General features: G+C 48.7%; 6 non-coding genes across 6 annotated transcripts; all 6 read right to left on the minus strand.

Annotated features, from left to right (window-relative positions):
* Positions 1-2704: 2704 nt before the first annotated feature.
* On the minus strand, positions 2705-2816 carry TRNAL-CAA (transfer RNA leucine (anticodon CAA)). The gene is made up of 2 exons: positions 2779-2816; positions 2705-2750 (listed from the first exon to the last, which is right to left on the minus strand). It is a non-coding gene; the product is annotated as a tRNA-Leu (tRNA).
* Positions 2817-3584: 768 nt separating this feature from the next.
* TRNAP-AGG (transfer RNA proline (anticodon AGG)) lies at positions 3585-3656 on the minus strand. Its single transcript has one exon. It is a non-coding gene; the product is annotated as a tRNA-Pro (tRNA).
* A 3512-nt stretch (positions 3657-7168) lies between these two features.
* TRNAP-AGG (transfer RNA proline (anticodon AGG)) lies at positions 7169-7240 on the minus strand. Its single transcript has one exon. It is a non-coding gene; the product is annotated as a tRNA-Pro (tRNA).
* Positions 7241-9872: 2632 nt separating this feature from the next.
* Positions 9873-9984, minus strand: TRNAL-CAA (transfer RNA leucine (anticodon CAA)). The gene is made up of 2 exons: positions 9947-9984; positions 9873-9918 (listed from the first exon to the last, which is right to left on the minus strand). It is a non-coding gene; the product is annotated as a tRNA-Leu (tRNA).
* Positions 9985-10752: 768 nt separating this feature from the next.
* On the minus strand, positions 10753-10824 carry TRNAP-AGG (transfer RNA proline (anticodon AGG)). The gene has a single exon. It is a non-coding gene; the product is annotated as a tRNA-Pro (tRNA).
* A 3512-nt stretch (positions 10825-14336) lies between these two features.
* TRNAP-AGG (transfer RNA proline (anticodon AGG)) lies at positions 14337-14408 on the minus strand. The gene has a single exon. It is a non-coding gene; the product is annotated as a tRNA-Pro (tRNA).
* Positions 14409-15176: the final 768 nt, after the last annotated feature.

Below are 15176 nucleotides of genomic sequence, written 5' to 3' on the forward strand. Positions count from 1 at the left end.
GGGCTCGTCCGCGATTTGAACCCGGGACCTCTCGCACCCTAAGCGAGAATCATACCCCTAGACCAATGAGCCTGGGCACAGAAATGCAACGGCTCCGACCCTGCTCGGAGGATTGGTGACAGAGAGTGGGAGACTACATCCCAAAGCAAGAAACTGCACATGGTGCTCTCTTTTGCAGTACGACTAGAGTCATTTGCATGGTCTTCATCGAACATGACATAAAAAGCCTCTATCCTTTAGACATTTTGGCCCAGATTTACAAGAAAATGACTAAGCGCGACGCTGTGCCAAATTTGCAAGCCCCACGTGCCGTCATTTTCAAAATGCAGGAAAGCGCCGTATTTAGTAGAATACAGCGCACCCCTGTGCTTCCCCCTGCGCCAGCTCTAAATTAGCTGCTGAGCGCCAACGCAGCCGTTCTTGCACCATGGTACAAGGATGACTGCGTTGAGGGGGAAATTGTTTTTGTGCAGGAAGGGAAACCTTCCTGCCCCAAAAAAAAATCTTCAATGGTGATTTGCTCTTACTTCTATGTGTGCTGCAGAATGCATCACACATAGAAAGAGCAAAAACAAGGAGAAATGAAAACATTTCTCCTCAGTGCGCCACTCTAACGACACCCCTGGGATGGCGTTGGATTTTGGCGCTGACGCAGATTTACGCCAACTCCTAAATCTGGAGCAGCATCAAAATGCTATGGTGTTGCTGTGGCACACTCCCAACAACACCCATTGCACGCCCCTTCCAGGGAACGCGCTGTGTGCTAAGGGGCCGTATTTACAAGGTGGTGTTAAGCCACAAAAAGTGGCTGAACGCCATCTTGTAAATACCGCGCAGTGCATAGTGCCACCGGAGGCGTCACTAAAAGTGATGCTCCGGTGGCGATAGGGCCTTGTAAGTCTGGCACTTTATTTGCTCAAGGTGTGTGTTCTTGGTGAGGGCAGGAAAGCTATTTTCGCTCTCGTACCTTCCTTCCTTGGCTGGCTTGAATGCTGTAGGCTCAGGCTTCATTGCAAAGGTCAAACAGTGAGCAACTGACTGCCGTAAGCTGGCGCAACTCCTCTTGGTGAGCTGTGACAGATGCCCCAGGAGCGTAGTACCTCACGATGGTGAGGGATAGACACAGTCTCTTTTATCTCAGCTTGCCTGTCAGGTGAGGCAGGAAATGCAAATACTGTGAAAAAGCCCAGCGACTCGAACCAGGGACCTTTCGCATGTGAGGTGCGCATGATAACCACTACACTACACAAGCAGACACACTTGCCGGCTTGCTTCATGTGGCTATGCATTGTACTGGAACCACCACACTATGGAAACAGACACACCTGCTTGCTTTATGTGGCTATGCATTGGACTGGGATGCAAGGATGAGGGCCAATGTTCATGACGCTCAAAGCTGAGCCTTCCGGAACACAATCTCTTCCCTTGGAAGAAAGGAACTGGGATCACTTTCATTCCAAGAGGTGATTTCAGAACTGGACCCGAAATTACCATGGAGAAGCACTGTGCATTTAATGTTCCTACGAGCACTGCTGCTCCAGCACAGAAAAGCAGTTGCAAAGAAATCTCGCATACCTTCATGATGCTGAACCGTCTCGACGCCAGTATAAAGCATGTATTGCATTGCAACATGACATCTTACAAGAGTGAAAAGCAGAAATACTCCTGTTTAAAACACAGACTGAACCTCTAAAGGTAGGGGTTTGTCTGGGATTTGAACCGAGGTCCTCTCACACCCGAAGCGAGAATCATACCCCTATACCAACTAGACTGCCGCTGCATAGTCATTTGAAACATCTTCTGAAGCGTCTTTCAGAAAAGCAGGGCCATTTGGAGGCTCTCTCTCTCTAAGCGTGCCATAGCAATTGATGTTTTCTGTCAAGGATTTTTTGTTTGTCTCTAGCAAGGCAAGAGGTAGTCAAAATGCCCTGTGCCAGTGAGCTGAACTAGGGGACTGATGTGAAAAGCAGACCCTTTCTGGTAGTTGTAACCCGCTGCTAGTCATGGACCCTTGCACCTTAGATTTCCCAACCAGAAGCACTGAAGGGCCTGCTAGCTCTTGAGCCAGAGGAGCATGCCTCTTGGATTCAAGCACACTTGCTCGGTCAGCGCTCGATCAGGCTCGATCAGGCGAGATTTATATTAGTGGCTCATAGGCCTGAAACACTCACCTGGGAGACGCAGGGTGGCTGATTTCCCGGAATGGCCCTTGATGGGGAAATCACCTCCTTTCCCCCGCCTCATTTCAGAATTGTGTGCTAGTCGCAAGACAGTGTTCAGGGGTTCATGGGTACTGCCTACTCCCAGCTGCCTCTCTGTCTTCTTCATGTAAATTGCAAGTCACGAGGAGGCACCATTGCCAATATGCTCCGCCCACCTAACCAAGAAACCTAGTTTGAGCTTGTCTGCCTGTGTTGTTGCAGGGGCAGAGACTTCTTTGCCCAAAAGGTGGCAGGAGAGCCTCACTTCAAACGATAGAATCAACTGCTTAAGTAGAAACCAGCATGGTAGTTACTGTCATAAAGTGCAGCTCTAACAGAAGGTGTGCCTGAGACGCCCCTTCCAGTAATACACAGAATTTTGATTGAGGGCCCAGCCGATGGGTTGGTGGATTTCTCCTCACATGCCACAGCAGCTTCCAAAGATAGTGGTGTGAGGAGCTGGCTCTGCAAGCAGAGCAAGATTTAAGGGAAGAAAATACACCTGTCAGAAGTGGGATTTGAACCCACGCCTCCATGAAGAGACCAGAAGGCTCAGCTTCACTGAAGATCAAGCTCTCTTGAGTCTGGCGCCTTAGACCACTCGGCCATCCTGACAGCCAAAACAGTGTGCAGGTCGGACTCTTCAGTCTGCACTTGTTGATTTTGCCGCTTGCAATGTTCCTATCAAAGTCACAGCTTTAAAGGCCCCACAATATAACATGGCCAAGAAAAAAAAAAAAAAACAGAACAAGAAACAATGCACATGCACGACCACCGAGGGATGCAGATAACTTTTTAGCGTCCTGCAATAGTAAAGCACGTTTTACACAGGTCACAAGTTTTTAAAGGTCATTTCTGTCTAAGTGTGCATTGAGAGAGACTGAGGTTTTAGGGAGCAAACACAAAAGCTGCTGCTGCCAAGTGTTTCTGCCCGGTCTCAAACCGGGGACTTTTCGCGTGTGAGGCGAACGTGATAACCACTACACTACAGAAACAAGCTTGCTGATTTGACTGAAGGAGCACAGTTCCCCTCATATGTTTGCACGATTTCCTCTATACTTTATCAGCAGTTGCTCGGAATGCGAGGGGTAAGTGTGAAAATTGCAGCGGTGTCGGCCAGCATGCATACACTCAGACGTCCTGAAAAATCCCATAGCTGCGGGCAGAGACAGACAAATATCTGATGCCTAAATGCCAGGAAGGAGAGCCTGTGAAATCATCACACAGGGCGCACTGAGAGCAAGCAGGAAGGAAGCCAAGGCATTGTAATCCATTTTTCGCCTGAGGCAAAAAATATGTTTTGCGCAACAATGCTTCGAGTAAAATGAGAAATGTTGAGGGGTTGTGTATTTTGAGCAGGATTTGATTGTTTTCCGCTAAAATGGGCTCGTCCGGGATTTGAACCCGGGACCTCTCGCACCCTAAGCGAGAATCATACCCCTAGACCAACGAGCCTGGGCACAGAAATGCAACGGCTCCGACCCTGCTCGGAGGATTGGTGACAGAGAGTGGGAGACTACATCCCAAAGCAAGAAACTGCACATGGTGCTCTCTTTTGCAGTACGACTAGAGTCATTTGCATGGTCTTCATCGAACATGACATAAAAAGCCTCTATCCTTTAGACATTTTGGCCCAGATTTACAAGAAAATGACTAAGCGCGACGCTGTGCCAAATTTGCAAGCCCCACGTGCCGTCATTTTCAAAATGCAGGAAAGCGCCGTATTTAGTAGAATACAGCGCACCCCTGTGCTTCCCCCTGCGCCAGCTCTAAATTAGCTGCTGAGCGCCAACGCAGCCGTTCTTGCACCATGGTACAAGGATGACTGCGTTGAGGGGGAAATTGTTTTTGTGCAGGAAGGGAAACCTTCCTGCCCCAAAAAAAAATCTTCAATGGTGATTTGCTCTTACTTCTATGTGTGCTGCAGAATGCATCACACATAGAAAGAGCAAAAACAAGGAGAAATGAAAACATTTCTCCTCAGTGCGCCACTCTAACGACACCCCTGGGATGGCGTTGGATTTTGGCGCTGACGCAGATTTACGCCAACTCCTAAATCTGGAGCAGCATCAAAATGCTATGGTGTTGCTGTGGCACACTCCCAACAACACCCATTGCACGCCCCTTCCAGGGAACGCGCTGTGTGCTAAGGGGCCGTATTTACAAGGTGGTGTTAAGCCACAAAAAGTGGCTGAACGCCATCTTGTAAATACCGCGCAGTGCATAGTGCCACCGGAGGCGTCACTAAAAGTGATGCTCCGGTGGCGATAGGGCCTTGTAAGTCTGGCAATTTATTTGCTCAAGGTGTGTGTTCTTGGTGAGGGCAGGAAAGCTATTTTCGCTCTCGTACCTTCCTTCCTTGGCTGGCTTGAATGCTGTAGGCTCAGGCTTCATTGCAAAGGTCAAACAGTGAGCAACTGACTGCCGTAAGCTGGCGCAACTCCTCTTGGTGAGCTGTGACAGATGCCCCAGGAGCGTAGTACCTCACGATGGTGAGGGATAGACACAGTCTCTTTTATCTCAGCTTGCCTGTCAGGTGAGGCAGGAAATGCAAATACTGTGAAAAAGCCCAGCGACTCGAACCAGGGACCTTTCGCATGTGAGGTGCGCATGATAACCACTACACTACACAAGCAGACACACTTGCCGGCTTGCTTCATGTGGCTATGCATTGTACTGGAACCACCACACTATGGAAACAGACACACCTGCTTGCTTTATGTGGCTATGCATTGGACTGGGATGCAAGGATGAGGGCCAATGTTCATGACGCTCAAAGCTGAGCCTTCCGGAACACAATCTCTTCCCTTGGAAGAAAGGAACTGGGATCACTTTCATTCCAAGAGGTGATTTCAGAACTGGACCCGAAATTACCATGGAGAAGCACTGTGCATTTAATGTTCCTACGAGCACTGCTGCTCCAGCACAGAAAAGCAGTTGCAAAGAAATCTCGCATACCTTCATGATGCTGAACCGTCTCGACGCCAGTATAAAGCATGTATTGCATTGCAACATGACATCTTACAAGAGTGAAAAGCAGAAATACTCCTGTTTAAAACACAGACTGAACCTATAAAGGTAGGGGTTTGTCTGGGATTTGAACCGAGGTCCTCTCACACCCGAAGCGAGAATCATACCCCTATACCAACTAGACTGCCGCTGCATAGTCATTTGAAACATCTTCTGAAGCGTCTTTCAGAAAAGCAGGGCCATTTGGAGGCTCTCTCTCTCTAAGCGTGCCATAGCAATTGATGTTTTCTGTCAAGGATTTTTTGTTTGTCTCTAGCAAGGCAAGAGGTAGTCAAAATGCCCTGTGCCAGTGAGCTGAACTAGGGGACTGATGTGAAAAGCAGACCCTTTCTGGTAGTTGTAACCCGCTGCTAGTCATGGACCCTTGCACCTTAGATTTCCCAACCAGAAGCACTGAAGGGCCTGCTAGCTCTTGAGCCAGAGGAGCATGCCTCTTGGATTCAAGCACACTTGCTCGGTCAGCGCTCGATCAGGTTCGATCAGGCGAGATTTATATTAGTGGCTCATAGGCCTGAAACACTCACCTGGGAGACGCAGGGTGGCTGATTTCCCGGAATGGCCCTTGATGGGGAAATCACCTCCTTTCCCCCGCCTCATTTCAGAATTGTGTGCTAGTCGCAAGACAGTGTTCAGGGGTTCATGGGTACTGCCTACTCCCAGCTGCCTCTCTGTCTTCTTCATGTAAATTGCAAGTCACGAGGAGGCACCATTGCCAATATGCTCCGCCCACCTAACCAAGAAACCTAGTTTGAGCTTGTCTGCCTGTGTTGTTGCAGGGGCAGAGTCTTCTTTGCCCAAAAGGTGGCAGGAGAGCCTCACTTCAAACAATAGAATCAACTGCTTAAGTAGAAACCAGCATGGTAGTTACTGTCATAAAGTGCAGCTCTAACAGAAGGTGTGCCTGAGACGCCCCTTCCAGTAATACACAGAATTTTGATTGAGGGCCCAGCCGATGGGTTGGTGGATTTCTCCTCACATGCCACAGCAGCTTCCAAAGATAGTGGAGTGAGGAGCTGGCTCTGCAAGCAGAGCAAGATTTAAGGGAAGAAAATACACCTGTCAGAAGTGGGATTTGAACCCACGCCTCCATGAAGAGAACAGAAGGCTCAGCTTCACTGAAGATCAAGCTCTCTTGAGTCTGGCGCCTTAGACCACTCGGCCATCCTGACAGCCAAAACAGTGTGCAGGTCGGACTCTTCAGTCTGCACTTGTTGATTTTGCCGCTAGCAATGTTCCTATCAAAGTCACAGCTTTAAAGGACCCACAATATAACATGGCCAAGAAAAAAAAAAAAAAACAGAACAAGAAACAATGCACATGCACGACCACCGAGGGATGCAGATAACTTTTTAGCGTCCTGCAATAGTAAAGCACGTTTTACACAGGTCACAAGTTTTTAAAGGTCATTTCTGTCTAAGTGTGCATTGAGAGAGACTGAGGTTTTAGGGAGCAAACACAAAAGCTGCTGCTGCCAAGTGTTTCTGCCCGGTCTCAAACCGGGGACTTTTCGCGTGTGAGGCGAACGTGATAACCACTACACTACAGAAACAAGCTTGCTGATTTGACTGAAGGAGCACAGTTCCCCTCATATGTTTGCACGATTTCCTCTATACTTTATCAGCAGTTGCTCGGAATGCGAGGGGTAAGTGTGAAAATTGCAGCGGTGTCGGCCAGCATGCATACACTCAGACGTCCTGAAAAATCCCATAGCTGCGGGCAGAGACAGACAAATATCTGATGCCTAAATGCCAGGAAGGAGAGCCTGTGAAATCATCACACAGGGCGCACTGAGAGCAAGCAGGAAGGAAGCCAAGGCATTGTAATCCATTTTTCGCCTGAGGCAAAAAATATGTTTTGCGCAACAATGCTTCGAGTAAAATGAGAAATGTTGAGGGGTTGTGTATTTTGAGCAGGATTTGATTGTTTTCCGCTAAAATGGGCTCGTCCGGGATTTGAACCCGGGACCTCTCGCACCCTAAGCGAGAATCATACCCCTAGACCAACGAGCCTGGGCACAGAAATGCAACGGCTCCGACCCTGCTCGGAGGATTGGTGACAGAGAGTGGGAGACTACATCCCAAAGCAAGAAACTGCACATGGTGCTCTCTTTTGCAGTACGACTAGAGTCATTTGCATGGTCTTCATCGAACATGACATAAAAAGCCTCTATCCTTTAGACATTTTGGCCCAGATTTACAAGAAAATGACTAAGCGCGACGCTGTGCCAAATTTGCAAGCCCCACGTGCCGTCATTTTCAAAATGCAGGAAAGCGCCGTATTTAGTAGAATACAGCGCACCCCTGTGCTTCCCCCTGCGCCAGCTCTAAATTAGCTGCTGAGCGCCAACGCAGCCGTTCTTGCACCATGGTACAAGGATGACTGCGTTGAGGGGGAAATTGTTTTTGTGCAGGAAGGGAAACCTTCCTGCCCCAAAAAAAAATCTTCAATGGTGATTTGCTCTTACTTCTATGTGTGCTGCAGAATGCATCACACATAGAAAGAGCAAAAACAAGGAGAAATGAAAACATTTCTCCTCAGTGCGCCACTCTAACGACACCCCTGGGATGGCGTTGGATTTTGGCGCTGACGCAGATTTACGCCAACTCCTAAATCTGGAGCAGCATCAAAATGCTATGGTGTTGCTGTGGCACACTCCCAACAACACCCATTGCACGCCCCTTCCAGGGAACGCGCTGTGTGCTAAGGGGCCGTATTTACAAGGTGGTGTTAAGCCACAAAAAGTGGCTGAACGCCATCTTGTAAATACCGCGCAGTGCATAGTGCCACCGGAGGCGTCACTAAAAGTGATGCTCCGGTGGCGATAGGGCCTTGTAAGTCTGGCACTTTATTTGCTCAAGGTGTGTGTTCTTGGTGAGGGCAGGAAAGCTATTTTCGCTCTCGTACCTTCCTTCCTTGGCTGGCTTGAATGCTGTAGGCTCAGGCTTCATTGCAAAGGTCAAACAGTGAGCAACTGACTGCCGTAAGCTGGCGCAACTCCTCTTGGTGAGCTGTGACAGATGCCCCAGGAGCGTAGTACCTCACGATGGTGAGGGATAGACACAGTCTCTTTTATCTCAGCTTGCCTGTCAGGTGAGGCAGGAAATGCAAATACTGTGAAAAAGCCCAGCGACTCGAACCAGGGACCTTTCGCATGTGAGGTGCGCATGATAACCACTACACTACACAAGCAGACACACTTGCCGGCTTGCTTCATGTGGCTATGCATTGTACTGGAACCACCACACTATGGAAACAGACACACCTGCTTGCTTTATGTGGCTATGCATTGGACTGGGATGCAAGGATGAGGGCCAATGTTCATGACGCTCAAAGCTGAGCCTTCCGGAACACAATCTCTTCCCTTGGAAGAAAGGAACTGGGATCACTTTCATTCCAAGAGGTGATTTCAGAACTGGACCCGAAATTACCATGGAGAAGCACTGTGCATTTAATGTTCCTACGAGCACTGCTGCTCCAGCACAGAAAAGCAGTTGCAAAGAAATCTCGCATACCTTCATGATGCTGAACCGTCTCGACGCCAGTATAAAGCATGTATTGCATTGCAACATGACATCTTACAAGAGTGAAAAGCAGAAATACTCCTGTTTAAAACACAGACTGAACCTATAAAGGTAGGGGTTTGTCTGGGATTTGAACCGAGGTCCTCTCACACCCGAAGCGAGAATCATACCCCTATACCAACTAGACTGCCGCTGCATAGTCATTTGAAACATCTTCTGAAGCGTCTTTCAGAAAAGCAGGGCCATTTGGAGGCTCTCTCTCTCTAAGCGTGCCATAGCAATTGATGTTTTCTGTCAAGGATTTTTTGTTTGTCTCTAGCAAGGCAAGAGGTAGTCAAAATGCCCTGTGCCAGTGAGCTGAACTAGGGGACTGATGTGAAAAGCAGACCCTTTCTGGTAGTTGTAACCCGCTGCTAGTCATGGACCCTTGCACCTTAGATTTCCCAACCAGAAGCACTGAAGGGCCTGCTAGCTCTTGAGCCAGAGGAGCATGCCTCTTGGATTCAAGCACACTTGCTCGGTCAGCGCTCGATCAGGCTCGATCAGGCGAGATTTATATTAGTGGCTCATAGGCCTGAAACACTCACCTGGGAGACGCAGGGTGGCTGATTTCCCGGAATGGCCCTTGATGGGGAAATCACCTCCTTTCCCCCGCCTCATTTCAGAATTGTGTGCTAGTCGCAAGACAGTGTTCAGGGGTTCATGGGTACTGCCTACTCCCAGCTGCCTCTCTGTCTTCTTCATGTAAATTGCAAGTCACGAGGAGGCACCATTGCCAATATGCTCCGCCCACCTAACCAAGAAACCTAGTTTGAGCTTGTCTGCCTGTGTTGTTGCAGGGGCAGAGTCTTCTTTGCCCAAAAGGTGGCAGGAGAGCCTCACTTCAAACGATAGAATCAACTGCTTAAGTAGAAACCAGCATGGTAGTTACTGTCATAAAGTGCAGCTCTAACAGAAGGTGTGCCTGAGACGCCCCTTCCAGTAATACACAGAATTTTGATTGAGGGCCCAGCCGATGGGTTGGTGGATTTCTCCTCACATGCCACAGCAGCTTCCAAAGATAGTGGTGTGAGGAGCTGGCTCTGCAAGCAGAGCAAGATTTAAGGGAAGAAAATACACCTGTCAGAAGTGGGATTTGAACCCACGCCTCCATGAAGAGACCAGAAGGCTCAGCTTCACTGAAGATCAAGCTCTCTTGAGTCTGGCGCCTTAGACCACTCGGCCATCCTGACAGCCAAAACAGTGTGCAGGTCGGACTCTTCAGTCTGCACTTGTTGATTTTGCCGCTTGCAATGTTCCTATCAAAGTCACAGCTTTAAAGGCCCCACAATATAACATGGCCAAGAAAAAAAAAAAAAAACAGAACAAGAAACAATGCACATGCACGACCACCGAGGGATGCAGATAACTTTTTAGCGTCCTGCAATAGTAAAGCACGTTTTACACAGGTCACAAGTTTTTAAAGGTCATTTCTGTCTAAGTGTGCATTGAGAGAGACTGAGGTTTTAGGGAGCAAACACAAAAGCTGCTGCTGCCAAGTGTTTCTGCCCGGTCTCAAACCGGGGACTTTTCGCGTGTGAGGCGAACGTGATAACCACTACACTACAGAAACAAGCTTGCTGATTTGACTGAAGGAGCACAGTTCCCCTCATATGTTTGCACGATTTCCTCTATACTTTATCAGCAGTTGCTCGGAATGCGAGGGGTAAGTGTGAAAATTGCAGCGGTGTCGGCCAGCATGCATACACTCAGACGTCCTGAAAAATCCCATAGCTGCGGGCAGAGACAGACAAATATCTGATGCCTAAATGCCAGGAAGGAGAGCCTGTGAAATCATCACACAGGGCGCACTGAGAGCAAGCAGGAAGGAAGCCAAGGCATTGTAATCCATTTTTCGCCTGAGGCAAAAAATATGTTTTGCGCAACAATGCTTCGAGTAAAATGAGAAATGTTGAGGGGTTGTGTATTTTGAGCAGGATTTGATTGTTTTCCGCTAAAATGGGCTCGTCCGGGATTTGAACCCGGGACCTCTCGCACCCTAAGCGAGAATCATACCCCTAGACCAACGAGCCTGGGCACAGAAATGCAACGGCTCCGACCCTGCTCGGAGGATTGGTGACAGAGAGTGGGAGACTACATCCCAAAGCAAGAAACTGCACATGGTGCTCTCTTTTGCAGTACGACTAGAGTCATTTGCATGGTCTTCATCGAACATGACATAAAAAGCCTCTATCCTTTAGACATTTTGGCCCAGATTTACAAGAAAATGACTAAGCGCGACGCTGTGCCAAATTTGCAAGCCCCACGTGCCGTCATTTTCAAAATGCAGGAAAGCGCCGTATTTAGTAGAATACAGCGCACCCCTGTGCTTCCCCCTGCGCCAGCTCTAAATTAGCTGCTGAGCGCCAACGCAGCCGTTCTTGCACCATGGTACAAGGATGACTGCGTTGAGGGGGAAATTGTTTTTGTGCAGGAAGGGAAACCTTCCTGCCCCAAAAAAAAATCTTCAATGGTGATTTGCTCTTACTTCTATGTGTGCTGCAGAATGCATCACACATAGAAAGAGCAAAAACAAGGAGAAATGAAAACATTTCTCCTCAGTGCGCCACTCTAACGACACCCCTGGGATGGCGTTGGATTTTGGCGCTGACGCAGATTTACGCCAACTCCTAAATCTGGAGCAGCATCAAAATGCTATGGTGTTGCTGTGGCACACTCCCAACAACACCCATTGCACGCCCCTTCCAGGGAACGCGCTGCGTGCTAAGGGGCCGTATTTACAAGGTGGTGTTAAGCCACAAAAAGTGGCTGAACGCCATCTTGTAAATACCGCGCAGTGCATAGTGCCACCGGAGGCGTCACTAAAAGTGATGCTCCGGTGGCGATAGGGCCTTGTAAGTCTGGCACTTTATTTGCTCAAGGTGTGTGTTCTTGGTGAGGGCAGGAAAGCTATTTTCGCTCTCGTACCTTCCTTCCTTGGCTGGCTTGAATGCTGTAGGCTCAGGCTTCATTGCAAAGGTCAAACAGTGAGCAACTGACTGCCGTAAGCTGGCGCAACTCCTCTTGGTGAGCTGTGACAGATGCCCCAGGAGCGTAGTACCTCACGATGGTGAGGGATAGACACAGTCTCTTTTATCTCAGCTTGCCTGTCAGGTGAGGCAGGAAATGCAAATACTGTGAAAAAGCCCAGCGACTCGAACCAGGGACCTTTCGCATGTGAGGTGCGCATGATAACCACTACACTACACAAGCAGACACACTTGCCGGCTTGCTTCATGTGGCTATGCATTGTACTGGAACCACCACACTATGGAAACAGACACACCTGCTTGCTTTATGTGGCTATGCATTGGACTGGGATGCAAGGATGAGGGCCAATGTTCATGACGCTCAAAGCTGAGCCTTCCGGAACACAATCTCTTCCCTTGGAAGAAAGGAACTGGGATCACTTTCATTCCAAGAGGTGATTTCAGAACTGGACCCGAAATTACCATGGAGAAGCACTGTGCATTTAATGTTCCTACGAGCACTGCTGCTCCAGCACAGAAAAGCAGTTGCAAAGAAATCTCGCATACCTTCATGATGCTGAACCGTCTCGACGCCAGTATAAAGCATGTATTGCATTGCAACATGACATCTTACAAGAGTGAAAAGCAGAAATACTCCTGTTTAAAACACAGACTGAACCTATAAAGGTAGGGGTTTGTCTGGGATTTGAACCGAGGTCCTCTCACACCCGAAGCGAGAATCATACCCCTATACCAACTAGACTGCCGCTGCATAGTCATTTGAAACATCTTCTGAAGCGTCTTTCAGAAAAGCAGGGCCATTTGGAGGCTCTCTCTCTCTAAGCGTGCCATAGCAATTGATGTTTTCTGTCAAGGATTTTTTGTTTGTCTCTAGCAAGGCAAGAGGTAGTCAAAATGCCCTGTGCCAGTGAGCTGAACTAGGGGACTGATGTGAAAAGCAGACCCTTTCTGGTAGTTGTAACCCGCTGCTAGTCATGGACCCTTGCACCTTAGATTTCCCAACCAGAAGCACTGAAGGGCCTGCTAGCTCTTGAGCCAGAGGAGCATGCCTCTTGGATTCAAGCACACTTGCTCGGTCAGCGCTCGATCAGGTTCGATCAGGCGAGATTTATATTAGTGGCTCATAGGCCTGAAACACTCACCTGGGAGACGCAGGGTGGCTGATTTCCCGGAATGGCCCTTGATGGGGAAATCACCTCCTTTCCCCCGCCTCATTTCAGAATTGTGTGCTAGTCGCAAGACAGTGTTCAGGGGTTCATGGGTACTGCCTACTCCCAGCTGCCTCTCTGTCTTCTTCATGTAAATTGCAAGTCACGAGGAGGCACCATTGCCAATATGCTCCGCCCACCTAACCAAGAAACCTAGTTTGAGCTTGTCTGCCTGTGTTGTTGCAGGGGCAGAGTCTTCTTTGCCCAAAAGGTGGCAGGAGAGCCTCACTTCAAACAATAGAATCAACTGCTTAAGTAGAAACCAGCATGGTAGTTACTGTCATAAAGTGCAGCTCTAACAGAAGGTGTGCCTGAGACGCCCCTTCCAGTAATACACAGAATTTTGATTGAGGGCCCAGCCGATGGGTTGGTGGATTTCTCCTCACATGCCACAGCAGCTTCCAAAGATAGTGGAGTGAGGAGCTGGCTCTGCAAGCAGAGCAAGATTTAAGGGAAGAAAATACACCTGTCAGAAGTGGGATTTGAACCCACGCCTCCATGAAGAGAACAGAAGGCTCAGCTTCACTGAAGATCAAGCTCTCTTGAGTCTGGCGCCTTAGACCACTCGGCCATCCTGACAGCCAAAACAGTGTGCAGGTCGGACTCTTCAGTCTGCACTTGTTGATTTTGCCGCTAGCAATGTTCCTATCAAAGTCACAGCTTTAAAGGACCCACAATATAACATGGCCAAGAAAAAAAAAAAAAAACAGAACAAGAAACAATGCACATGCACGACCACCGAGGGATGCAGATAACTTTTTAGCGTCCTGCAATAGTAAAGCACGTTTTACACAGGTCACAAGTTTTTAAAGGTCATTTCTGTCTAAGTGTGCATTGAGAGAGACTGAGGTTTTAGGGAGCAAACACAAAAGCTGCTGCTGCCAAGTGTTTCTGCCCGGTCTCAAACCGGGGACTTTTCGCGTGTGAGGCGAACGTGATAACCACTACACTACAGAAACAAGCTTGCTGATTTGACTGAAGGAGCACAGTTCCCCTCATATGTTTGCACGATTTCCTCTATACTTTATCAGCAGTTGCTCGGAATGCGAGGGGTAAGTGTGAAAATTGCAGCGGTGTCGGCCAGCATGCATACACTCAGACGTCCTGAAAAATCCCATAGCTGCGGGCAGAGACAGACAAATATCTGATGCCTAAATGCCAGGAAGGAGAGCCTGTGAAATCATCACACAGGGCGCACTGAGAGCAAGCAGGAAGGAAGCCAAGGCATTGTAATCCATTTTTCGCCTGAGGCAAAAAATATGTTTTGCGCAACAATGCTTCGAGTAAAATGAGAAATGTTGAGGGGTTGTGTATTTTGAGCAGGATTTGATTGTTTTCCGCTAAAATGGGCTCGTCCGGGATTTGAACCCGGGACCTCTCGCACCCTAAGCGAGAATCATACCCCTAGACCAACGAGCCTGGGCACAGAAATGCAACGGCTCCGACCCTGCTCGGAGGATTGGTGACAGAGAGTGGGAGACTACATCCCAAAGCAAGAAACTGCACATGGTGCTCTCTTTTGCAGTACGACTAGAGTCATTTGCATGGTCTTCATCGAACATGACATAAAAAGCCTCTATCCTTTAGACATTTTGGCCCAGATTTACAAGAAAATGACTAAGCGCGACGCTGTGCCAAATTTGCAAGCCCCACGTGCCGTCATTTTCAAAATGCAGGAAAGCGCCGTATTTAGTAGAATACAGCGCACCCCTGTGCTTCCCCCTGCGCCAGCTCTAAATTAGCTGCTGAGCGCCAACGCAGCCGTTCTTGCACCATGGTACAAGGATGACTGCGTTGAGGGGGAAATTGTTTTTGTGCAGGAAGGGAAACCTTCCTGCCCCAAAAAAAAATCTTCAATGGTGATTTGCTCTTACTTCTATGTGTGCTGCAGAATGCATCACACATAGAAAGAGCAAAAACAAGGAGAAATGAAAACATTTCTCCTCAGTGCGCCACTCTAACGACACCCCTGGGATGGCGTTGGATTTTGGCGCTGACGCAGATTTACGCCAACTCCTAAATCTGGAGCAGCATCAAAATGCTATGGTGTTGCTGTGGCACACTCCCAACAACACCCATTGCACGCCCCTTCCAGGGAACGCGCTGTGTGCTAAGGGGCCGTATTTACAAGGTGGTGTTAAGCCACAAAAAGTGGCTGAACGCCATCTTGTAAATACCGCGCAGTGC

This window comes from Pleurodeles waltl, unplaced genomic scaffold (genome assembly GCF_031143425.1).
Source record: "Pleurodeles waltl isolate 20211129_DDA unplaced genomic scaffold, aPleWal1.hap1.20221129 scaffold_72, whole genome shotgun sequence".
Classification (NCBI taxonomy): Eukaryota; Metazoa; Chordata; class Amphibia; order Caudata; family Salamandridae; genus Pleurodeles; species Pleurodeles waltl.